At 45.7% G+C, this 11,761-nt stretch overlaps 1 long non-coding RNA gene across 2 annotated transcripts in view; it reads left to right on the top strand.

Moving 5' to 3' along the window:
- LOC143353254 (uncharacterized) overlaps positions 1-11,492 on the top strand; it is a 49,735-nt gene extending 38,243 nt beyond the window's left edge. Inside the window, exons 3-4 of one of the 2 annotated variants that reach the window (XR_013082095.1) lie at positions 7,801-7,971; positions 10,963-11,492. This is a non-coding gene — a long non-coding RNA (uncharacterized LOC143353254). Of the gene's footprint in view, positions 1-7,800; positions 7,972-10,962 lie in introns of those variants that run through there. The other variant, XR_013082096.1, reaches the window with a different exon arrangement.
- The last annotated feature ends 269 nt before the right edge of the window (positions 11,493-11,761 follow it).

The raw sequence follows: 11,761 nt of genomic DNA on the forward strand, positions 1-11,761 counted from the left end.
TGTCGACGAAATTCCTAGAGCACAGGATGACCGGTCGTATAAGTTATTTAAGCAGATCGTTGAAAAGCGGCCTCTCAGGGTCGCCTTTCGTCGCAAGGAGCGTTTATGGAAGCGGAAAAAGCTCCGTCGTGACCAATCCAAGGCGAAACATCGTTCAAGCGAAAGGTAAACACCCGATGTTTTTACCCTTTCCCCAAGGTTTCTTTTTTTTTGCGTATAACCTCGATGGAAAGCGAGGGAGGATCCGGTTCGAATAAGGTTTACGAGGTCATCGTGGTGAAACGGTGACGTTCTGAGCGTGCTGCTCGGTTTGCGACGACGAAAATATGCAGATTATAGCGTCTCGAGACGTCCCTATCGTCGGCAGGGGCGCAAGGCAATCCTACGGGGGGTTGTAAACTGGTATTGTTTTTTTTCTCCTCTCATTCAGTTGTAAACCGACCTTTCTTCGGTAATGGCGGGCGGAGAACCTTTGAAGGCAACCCTTCGAGGCCTTCGGACTCCTCTCGATGTTACGAAACTTTCTAATTGCCGGTGATCATCGGTTTTCGAAGCCGTTGGCTGGTCTCGGGGAATGAATTAGCCTTGCGACGGAATGAGAGGGTTACGGCCAGTCGCAGCATGTTGGAAATTTTTTTGAAATTTCTTCAGAGTTGTACAGGGACGTTGAACATGCAAATTTTGTATGTCGTTTAATCGTGTGCCTTTCTTGGTAGCTATGTTAGACAGAAAGAGGGGTGCAGACATTAGAGGGATGGAATGTTTGGTTTTTTAAACATTTTATTTTCATAATTTTATTTTTACAATTATTCTATGTGGAAGATTGTAGAATAGGTTACAATTTGGAAAGGTGGTTGTTGTTAGAGGAGTGACACGTTTTATTTTTCATCATTTTTCGATTTACAGTGTTTACTCAATATCTGTCCAAAACAAGGGTCTAGCCACGGACAAATATCGGCCAGGAGATACTATTCTTTGATTCACACGACCTTGCATTCCCCGGCGACCAAGATCTTTTGAGCTTCTTGGCCCCTCACGGGGTATACCCCGCGGTAGTGGGCATAATTCCGCGACATTTATCGGCCATGCCTCGGCGACATATATAGAGAATTCACTGTACTCTGTGTGGGAAATTGTGGAATTGACTACGTTATGGTAGCACTTGTTTGTAAAACTGTTTGTTCTTGTTGAAACGGTGGTTGTTACTGTAGGTACATCAGCCCGATCATGAGAAACGCCTTAACAACTTCCCGGCAGTAAGAAACCGTGCACATCACGAGTTAATCCAAGGATACAGGCATTCTCAGCCGATTGATCTCTCCCAGCCAACAATTCGATATAAAAATCGCTAGACCCAGTAACACGCCCAAAGATTTGATCGTGCGAAGAGGTGAAACTTCGGCAAGATTAATTAAGCAACGATAGGTAGGTGAGCCGTGAAATAAATTCACACGTGGTTCCCATCGGGGAAGACAGCATAATCGGTCGCAGTAAAAGCGCCGTAACGATCGTGGGAACGTGGAAAAAGTTGTCGTCGGTCGTCGGTCGTCGACGGAGGGAAACCGTCCGAGTGTGTTTCCTGAACATTTCGAATATTAGGGAAGCTCGGGGTCCGGGAGCACGTGCTCTAGCTCGTTCACTCTCAATTTCAATGTGTTTTTATTGCGCCTCTTAAATTCGCATTTATGAGCTCTTATGTTCCTCCTCCGGCCCCGTTTTCTGTCCTCGTTCTCGTGTTCCGAGCGCGAGTGGACCGATGCTTTGCGAATCGCTTTGAGAGGTCCCCGTGGATAGGATCGCGGAGTCGCGCGCGTGATTCAAATGGCCGACAATGGCGACGCATGTCGCACGGCAATCACGGCTACAAATACTTCAACTAGAGCCTCGGTCATGGTCTCGAAATCGGCTGGTGGCTCGAGCGATCGAGAGCCTTGCGTGACACTCATTTTCGCTACTGATCGGGTTATTAAGTGGCCATTGTTCTCGGGGATCTTTCGGCGACATTAGTTCTGGCCACGCGTGACCATGCTGGATATCGTTCTGATGCCGTGCAAATTAGGATCGTTGGCTGGTCGCTGGAATGCGCATTTGTTGCTCAAGAGGCTGTTCGTGTGAAATTCTTCATTGCAACGTTTAGTAGAGATTGAGAAATTTCGTGTAAGCGGAGTCTTTTTGCGCAATTGTTTGTTATCGATGTGTCTAAACAACAAACTTTATTGCTGACTGCTAGCATACCTCGTGTGCCGTGTATAATTAATAGAAAATTGACAAGAAAAGGCTAACACCTTTGCGCACCTAAATACACCTAGTATTTTGTAAACACTATTGGATTATTAGTATAGCGAATTATATGCATTTATGAGAAAATGGGTAGCAGAAATTTAAAATTTTCTGTCTCTACAAAATTAGAGACGTTATCAAATTTATAATTTTTTTGGTTTTTTTCCTGGTGGCTGCTGTGTATTTCAATTTTTATTTTGCAGAACATGTTTTAACATCCACTGTTGGTAAAATCGCAAAAGATTGTATCAGAATGATGATCTAGTAGGTAAACACCTCGCTTGCAGGATCATGTTTCTCGATGAAATCATCTCGGATCGTTCCTGGACACGAATTTTGGAGCAAAGGGTTAAAACAAAAAATCGTTTGAAAAGGATTTTACTGAATACGACCGCTTTATTGGACGCCCCGGTATACAGAAAGACAAGTCGAGGGTTCGCCATGGCTGAAGCCCGGTGCAGGTATCACGGTTTTATGCTTTCGTTTCAGAGGTTGTAAATTTATTGGTCCCGCAGCCTCTCACGGACTTTGTATCCGAACGGCCCTTTTGACGAACGATGATCAACGATAAATTGTGACTTTACAAACCTGCCGAGTGGCGTTATTTAAACGCGGTGGCCGTCTATTCGAGGCTGACCGCTCGCAGATTACGCTGCTATAAAATAATGAACATAAAACACGCGACGGATCGACGTGGCACCGGTCTCCGATCTTCTCTCGCGCACAATTAAGCGATCAGATCGGTTTTTTTCCTGTTGGAACGTTGGGAATTTCAGCTGCCGTAGACTCAACAAACATTTAGCAACATTTTTTTAACGTACGAGATCCTGTTCTGCCTAGATGATGCGGTCTTTGAAGCAGTCCGTGTGCATTTATTGCGACATTAATTGAAACGTTCCTGTGTAGGGAGAGATCGAACCATATTGAAAGTTATTCTGCTAATTAGGGATTAATAACGTGCAGAAGTATATCATAGGGCTAACGAGAATCCTCCGAAGCCTTCCACGTTTCGTACATTCTAAACAATTTAGTAGAGTTGTCGTTAGAGAAATTAATTTTTTAATCTCGATAAACAATAATAGGATGCTATTTTCCGATCTTACAAATGCATAAAGATCTACAGTCTAATTGTAATAAAACCATAGACGGATTATAGTGCTGTAAATTCGAAGTAAACTCGATTAAAATTCGAAATAAGATCGAACCAAGAAAGTTGCTCGTTTTCGTCCTAGTCCACAAAAATTGATCAGTCTTTGTGCTTTGATCTGGCGAATGTTGCAGAACAATAGCCAGGCTTGAAGTAGCATTTGCACAGGAGAAAAAGAGAAGAAGAGCGTTCGAGGAGAGCGGTGGTCGAGGATCGAAAATAAACGAGCGGCCATCGTGCGAGTCGCAGGGAACCTATTAAGATATCGTGGGCAGGACCTAAAACTCTCGAGGCGACCGGTCTCGAGCAGCCAATCGTCGGAATTAACATTAAAATCGGCGCGAGAGACCGGCTCCTTCGAAAATTCCCGCTCCGATCGCATCTCTCCCCGGACACCGGCGTATTAATTAAAGTATTTCACGTCACGTGGCGGCCCCGCACAAAGACCAATGAATATATTTGACATATTTATCGTTCTCCTTGCTCGAAAGAAAACGAGAACGCGAACCGAAAAAGGGATTCGAAAACGGCAAAAAATTTCCTCGGCAATTCGACTTTCGGTTCTATGTTGAAACTCCGTGAAGTTGATCTCGAGTGTAACTTATGATATTTTAATGTAACAATTTGGAATCTCAGAGCAAGAAAATAACAGAGTTGTTATTAATTATAAAGTTGTAGCCTGTGAGACTAAAATGACAATAGTCTACGTTAAGCCGACAACGTTTCTGTGATTATGAGGGTTGGAATAATGGTGCACTGAAGTCGGAGTAAAAGTTGGTGAAGAACTATTGCAAAGAAAGATGGTGCCGACAGATTTGTCTTCGGTGAGGATCAAAGTTCCGGTGGGAAGACTTCGGCGGGCAATAATAAGAGGTCTTGCAGAGCTCGCCTCGGATGAAGATATTGAGGCTTGATGGGCTAAAATGTCTGCGGAACGACGAAGACATAAACTCGATGCACATCTCCAGCGAGCAGTTTCTGGCCTGGCGAGCGCAACACACCTTTACAGGTGAAAGAGTCATTACAAGATACTCGGGCAAACAATAACGGCCGCCATTGCGAGCCCGACAACCTCCGACACCCGAGATTTGACTGAGTCTCACCTTGACATACTGAGAACCAACCAAACCTCATTTACACTTACCTAATCCTGATTATTAATCTAATAATTTTGATCGGGCCACACTAGTTTCTATCTTTTATAGACAAAATGCTTAAAATTATGAAAAAGTTGGGAAATAAGTAAAAATAAAACTCCTCTAATTCTTCGTATTACAATACAGAAAGTTTTTGTAAGACAAAATAGAACGCTTGCAGCGAAGATTGCGTTTTCTGACAAATTTTCCTGTCAGGAACTTGTTGATAATGGTAAAAATGATATCAGAAAAGATTTCTAATTCACAAAAGAAAATAGAAACAGGACTGTATCCACTCCCTACGAATATAAAATTGTTAATAAAAGCATGAGCACACAGAAGAAGAAATAACAAAAATTAGAAAACCAATGGGAAGAAAGTCGGACATCTTCTCCGACAGCACAAAGAATGATACCTAAATATAGCACCCTCTAGACTCTTTTTATCAACTTCACGGTTCTCCAAGATGGCCGCTACGGCTCCCTCACCCACGACCTCACCTCGGGACTACATGTTTACAGAATCTCAGAAGATAAACAGAGAGAAGCCTCCAGCATCGAGAAGCAGTTCGTCGCTTCTGCTCGAAATAAATAATTGAATCTCGCTCGGATAAAAACAATAGACATCTCTAATAAACGTTCGCGCGTTTCCCAGAATGTTTGCGCCTGTTGGGAAACGGGTGAGGTTATTTTTACGAGCGAGTACTGAGAGCGGATCGTGTAGAAGCTTTCTTGGCCGGGGCCCGGATTCGCCACGATACCGATGATGATTACAGATGTGGATGGGGATGATGACAAGGACGATGATGATAGAGGTAATGAGCGGCCTGGGGAACCTGCAGCGAAAGCCGAACGCCGACGGTTTCACAATGAACCACGGCCAGAGAGGGCTAAACGTTTCCGAGAGACGGAAGCGGGTTCAATCAATGCTTCTCGGGCTTTGTTCCTACTTGCACGGCTCGGTCCAGGGAAGATAATAGACGACGAAATAAAAGCTAGTGACTCAATCAGCCGGCGTTCTGCTCGGCAAATCCTCTGCTTCCAGTACTTTTTCCTTGATCCAAGTGCCGGAGCAATTAGAGATCTTGCGGATTGCTAGCATGGAGGTCGGGAAGTTGATTTCAGATTTTTTGGTTCCGTTGGATTGCAGAATTTGATTGAAATGAAATATTTCAGGGATTCTCGGGTCTCTTGAAAAGCTACTAGAATTGTTTGAAAGCCGATTTTTACCGTTTTGTTTCTAGGAAAAAATTGCAAATGCGAAATTTTTTAAATTCCGAACGATTCTCCTCGCAGCTCGAAACATTAAGTAATGTCTTCAATTAAACAGAAAGCGAGCAATTAGCATTTATATATAATTTAACATTTTAGCTGCATAGGTTCTATTCATTTCTTCTAAATCGAAATAAAATACCCCTAAAATGTTAATATTGCATGTCGACGTAGATCCAGTCAAATGGTGTCAGACTAGTCCTAAAAATCTCAAACAAAATTTGGTAAAAATTCGGGGCGTGCGGGTACCCGAAAATACGGGTCGGGTATATTTTTCGGGTTCAAGCGGGTTCCCGAAAGTTTCTCTGACACATAAATATTTTCAGGTACCGGTAATTTCGGGACAGTGGTCATAGTAAATGTAGCCATACATGAAGTAGAAATGAAGTTTATTTTCCTTGTTAGAAATTAGCGACGACGAAAACGTTCTAAGCACCCTAGCAATGGTACAAATCACAGTGCAAGAGCTCAATGTGAGATAAGACTTCGCTCGAATGCAGTCTAATAAAAGACCAGCTTGAAGACGATCTTCGATGAAGAATCTTAGACCAGTTAAAAAAACGTGGAGGGTAGCTGAGGATCTGTCATCGCTAGAGCCGGCGTTCGACAAAGGCGAAGGTTCGGTCACGTTGGCCGCAGGTGCTACACAGAAGGCAGTCCGCAGGTAGATACGGTGGCCGTCTGATTGGCCTGCTTCGACCGGGTTCCATCCTACGGTTTAGCGACGCTAGTGTGTTGAGGGCAAAGAGAGGCGGTCGTTGTTACGTGTCGCTCGCAACAAGACTCGTCTTGGTTGCGCGGCTCTTGTTCTCTTCAGGGTTCTCGCTCGAGCCAGCGAAGCAACCCGAAGAAAGAGAAAGAGAGGGAGAGCGCGAGAGAGACAGAGACAGAGAGAATGGGGGCACAAGAAAGAGAGAGCGAGAGAGAGAGAGAGAGAGAGAGAGGAGGCGAGAAGGAGGCCGCTACAGTTGGAGCATAGTAAATCCCGTTGGCCGGTGCCTACCGACGATCAGGCCTGGCGGCGGCGGCTGCACGCGTAGTGTAGACCTGCCAAGCTTTGGCAGCGAGCTAACTCGTCGTTAGCTCGTTCGGCGTGTGTATTTCCGTTCCGTTGCGTTCGCCAACGCGTGTATAGATCCTCCGAGTCTCTCGCTACTCGCACGCTATCCCAGCACCAGTCGAAACCTCGCCGACGCGATGCCACGCTGCTAGAATAGGCTCTTCAGCTTCTGAACGGACGCCATATCGGAACCCGCTGTTCCACGTGTGCGCGAGTACTCCGACACCTACTGGAGGACATGGACTCCTATCGGACCCTGATAGAGGTCCCTGACCTGGCATACTCGCCTCTCGGTTTCGTTCAACGAAATACCTTCGAGTTCTGCGAGGACAAAGCAAGTTCTATGTAAAGCGAGAACTTAGTTAGGGGATCGTTTACGCGTGTGCGCGAGTACTGTACATCGACTGGGGAACTCTTATTGGACCCCGGTTATGGTCTTCGACCTGCGATCGTTCTCGGGTTTGTCGAATATTTAGTAAGGACGCTCGAGATAGGGGACTGATTCTCTCATTGTGCTTGCGTGCGTGTACAACCGACATCGAATGAAGGACACACGGGAATCTCTTAAGCCCCATTCGTGGTCCTTGACCTGCCACTCTTGGTTCCCAGTTTAAACGAACATGGTTAAATTGTACAAGGACAGAGCTGCTGAAGCGAGTCTTCAGAGTTAGGGGATCGTTCGCGCGTCGCCTCGCCAGTGAGTGCCGGTTAACGATGATAGATATTGTGCGGTAGAGATTGAGATTGGATCGTGCAGTTTTGTCGACTGGTTTCTACGTGTTAGAGGGAGTCCGGTCTCTTGGTGTTGGTCCTGGCCCTGGCCCAGAGATAGATAGCAATTATCCGATGTGTCTGGCCGGGCACGTTCAGACCAACTCCGACTTGAACGTGCGTTGGATGTTTCAGCAGCTGGAAAACGGGACGGCATGGACTAGCCGCTCGGGTCGCGGAAACCCTTGGAAGGGAAAAGGGCAGCAGTATCCCCTCCCCGCGGCCTGCTACCGTCGCGACGCACGACGACGCGGCACCGACGCCGCTCCTCACCGACCTCTTCACCCTGATCCTCTCAGCCGGAAGGTGAGTGCATTCTGATTACCGTTAATTAACTTCTTTTCATCTTCGAGCTGGGTATTGGATAGAGCTACTTTGCTCTCTGTGTCCCGAAATTTGCTAATGTGGAAACAAGGAGAGGACAAGTCCCTCAAGCGCTTGCACTACCACTAATTTTACGGTTTCAGTGATTAGAACTTTTTTGCAATTGGTAATTTCCTACAAATAGGAGAAAATGTATATCTATTACAATAGCTGTATATTAACAACGCCAAAATAGAATTTTATTTCGGTTTTTGGGTCTAGTCATTTGTTTGGGACCACTCCATCAAAAATTTGATTAATGAAATAGTCAAATGATTTTTCAGTCACGATTATACGTAGAATAGCACGAGGTAATTAACCACGTCCCGACCTAGGTCCGGACCTTGAGTTTCCTTCTTCGGGATAATAAAGGATTATTATCAACCACCACTGTACTATTAGCATGTTTTATGACGTGAAACGAACATGCGCGTCGACACTTTCTCCTTGGAGGGACAAGGCGAAAGTGTTTCGTGGTTTTAAGAAAAGTAGGATTAATTAGACTTCGAAACGAATACTAGGTACAGTAAACACTGGTCATGGAACGATTTTCCACTGGATGGGAGGCAGCAGATGATGATGATAGTTCATCATCTCTTTGCATAAGTGTTGGACGAGTGTTCCGAAGAATGTCGACGTCCGGAAATCCTTAATCCCTTTTCTTTATGGTAAACTTGGTCTGGCTAGATTACCAAGACTACTTAAACAAGGAGAAAGTGGATAAAGACCGAGCAGCAGATGAACACCACTAGTGATCAGTATCGCTCACCTTAGTCTTTCAATTTCCTGTTATATTCAACGAATCTGGATTAATAATTAACATTGAAGCTACATCAGCCGGTTAAAATTACCTGTTTCAAATTCACAGTAAATCACATAAATTCCCTTACCGAAGCTCACGTTACGATGAAAATTGTATCCTATCATTTTTATAAGGCAACACATGGTAGTCACTTTTAGTGCTTGGTAAGCTTATTAACACTTTATCTACCGGAAGCCAATTGATAGGATTTTAAGAACACTGTTCTACATAATAATCCCAAACGAAAGTATTAGATTATTGTACTGGAGTAGAAGTCCAGACAAAATTTGGCGAAAAAATACGTGGGCGTTAAAAAATTATGAGATAATCCCGGTAGTGTTAAGATGTGAAAGTTAGCAAAAATTGACTATACAGCAGAGCCTTCGACAGGATTCTCGATGCGGAAATGTAATCCGGTCGGCGTAATCCCGCCACGTTTCTCGTTGCAAGCACGTCTTGCAGAAGAAAACGAAGAAGAAAAATAAGAATGAGAAGGAGAAGAAGAAGAAGTAGAAGAAGGAGGAATCCCTTGTCACGTTTCCATGAGGCGGTCCTCGTAATCCGTAGATTAACGGTCGGACACGTCGGTGTCGTTGCGCCCTTTCCCGGTTTAATGCGATCCACGGGTCTTTGTTTTATCATCGGCTATCAGCGGCCATATTTCAGCGAGCACAAGCGCGCGCGCGACTCTTCTCCTGCTCGCGTATGATCTTCATTAGGGCACCAGAATTCCCGCCACGAAGAGGCAATTTCATTAAACGGCTACGAAAGAAAGCCTCGTGTGTAGGGAACTATCAACATCAACGGACCAGTCCGTTTCTCTCGGCCACAGTCGGTCCCCTTCTCCTCTCCGTTTTACGACGCCTGGCATCGACGGTTTGCGCGCGTGTACGGCATTATTTCGTCCATCTTCATCGTATCCACGCAACTTCGCAAGCCCGCGTGTGCTCCCTCTCTCGCGAAAACCCCAGTTGTAAAAGATGGCGAATAACGCCGCTATCTAAATGACCCGCGGCTGATTACATGCTCGGACAAGCTCGCGAACCCGCGCGGCAATTATCCGCTCCACTGGAAGATACCTTATACCATCCTTTGTACGGTTTCTTCTTGGCCCGTTTCACGCGTGTTTCGTTAGCTTTTTTCGGGCCAGAATTAATTAATCGATGCTCGGGCTCCACCGTTAAACCCCTAGTTCCCCCGCTGTTTACGGAGTCTAGAGTCACGGCTGTTCGCGAGAAAGAAACTCGTGAAATTGCTACTCGTTGCCTCTAACTGGATCGACGGAAAGGGTAACGAGGATTGGAAGATTAGGATTACCATCTTCTTGTAGCTCTGCTGGATGGTAGCGAGAGTCCTCTTTGTTCTGAAAGAGGATTGCGTTTGTTTAAGTGGTTCGTAACCACCTGATTCAGTTTGTTCGGTGGGAAATTCACGGAAGATTACTATTCAATTACACTTGACCAATTTTATTCGCTTATAGTTAGTATAGCTTTGTACACTGGTAATTGATTATTCGGCGCGAGAATTCAATTGATAGTTCGAAGTAAGAGAAGACGAAGAAGATATTATCTCCAAGACCACGTTCCTTAGACTTCTTTTTCAGAGAAATACTCTCAAAATAGTCGCAGTAAATCTCTACTATGCTGAGGAACCATGGAATCCATCACACAATCTCGTTGGAAGCTTCAGTTATCAACGTTGTCAAAGTTAGGCATCCCCAAGTCTACGTTTTTCAGATTTTCCCGTTCACATAGATACGTTCAAAACCGTCTACAAAATTCTTCACTGAAAACCATTGGAAACCATTGGATCTACCACCCAATCAGGCTACAAGCCTCATTCATTAACTCCTCCCCCAACTCAGACGATTTAATTCTTAGTTCAAGGCAAAACAAGACAAACAGGCCCCCTTTTCTAACATCGTCTCCAACTGAACACCCTTCAGACTTCCCTACAGTCCCTCTTCCACGTGCACACACCCAAGACAATCCTAAAAATCCTCCACCCCTAAGAAACCATCAGCTCTGTCACCCAATCAGACTGGAAGCCTCGCTCACTAACTCATTCCACCGGAGAGCCCAATCTTCCTGACTCGTATCCAACACCACGAATCCTTTGTTCTCTTCCCACAGAAGCCATTAGAGACACATCTAGGGATCTAGCCTCACCTGGCAGTGGCCCATCGCCTAAAGTCTATTAGCAATCCCCAACTCCTTTGGACCACCTAAAAAGCATCCCATGAATTTCCGATCTGTTCAGGGATTGCCGAGGCTCGCAACATTTTGTCCGCCATTGAACCGTCTCCTTGCTACCAGTTGACCGTCTGGTTCATGGGATTGGATCTCGGACGGGTCTTCGGCCAGTCCTTGCCGGGATAAAGACGCAAAGCGTCGGCGCCGTTGGACTAAATAAAATTCAGAATTTATGGAAAACGAGGGGCGAAAGGTGGACGTCGGCGAAACCAGCTATGGGGAAAGAGAGGCTACGGAGGAGAGGATGGGTTCGGCTGGTGTCCGAGGCGGGTTGCAATCCCTCGGCCACTGCCAGAGAAGCGCCCCCGATGAATTTGAATAAAAATGGGACGCTGAAAGAGGCGGAATAGCCCCGAGGGGAAAAGGGGAGAGAATACGGAGAGAGGACGATGCTGTGCCAGTGGCATCATGGCAGGGGTGGTCGAACGGGTAGGCGGTTATGGCGCGTTGCGTTTCTGCTCGCATGAGAAAAATGGATACTCTGATGTACGTATGCGCGCCGTCGCCATATACGACTAACATGTTTTTACAACGTCGGTTTATGTTGTCGCGCTGAAAAGACCGATCGACAGGAGGAAGTCACTCGGCCTCCTCTGTATCCTCTTCTTTTTTTTTCAAGCCCTGAAACATGCACGCTGACCGATCGTTTTGGGGAAGCTCGCTCCTTTGTACGCTTGCA

The sequence above is a fragment of the Halictus rubicundus genome, chromosome 4, assembly GCF_050948215.1.
Source record: "Halictus rubicundus isolate RS-2024b chromosome 4, iyHalRubi1_principal, whole genome shotgun sequence".
NCBI lineage: Eukaryota > Metazoa > Arthropoda > Insecta > Hymenoptera > Halictidae > Halictus > Halictus rubicundus.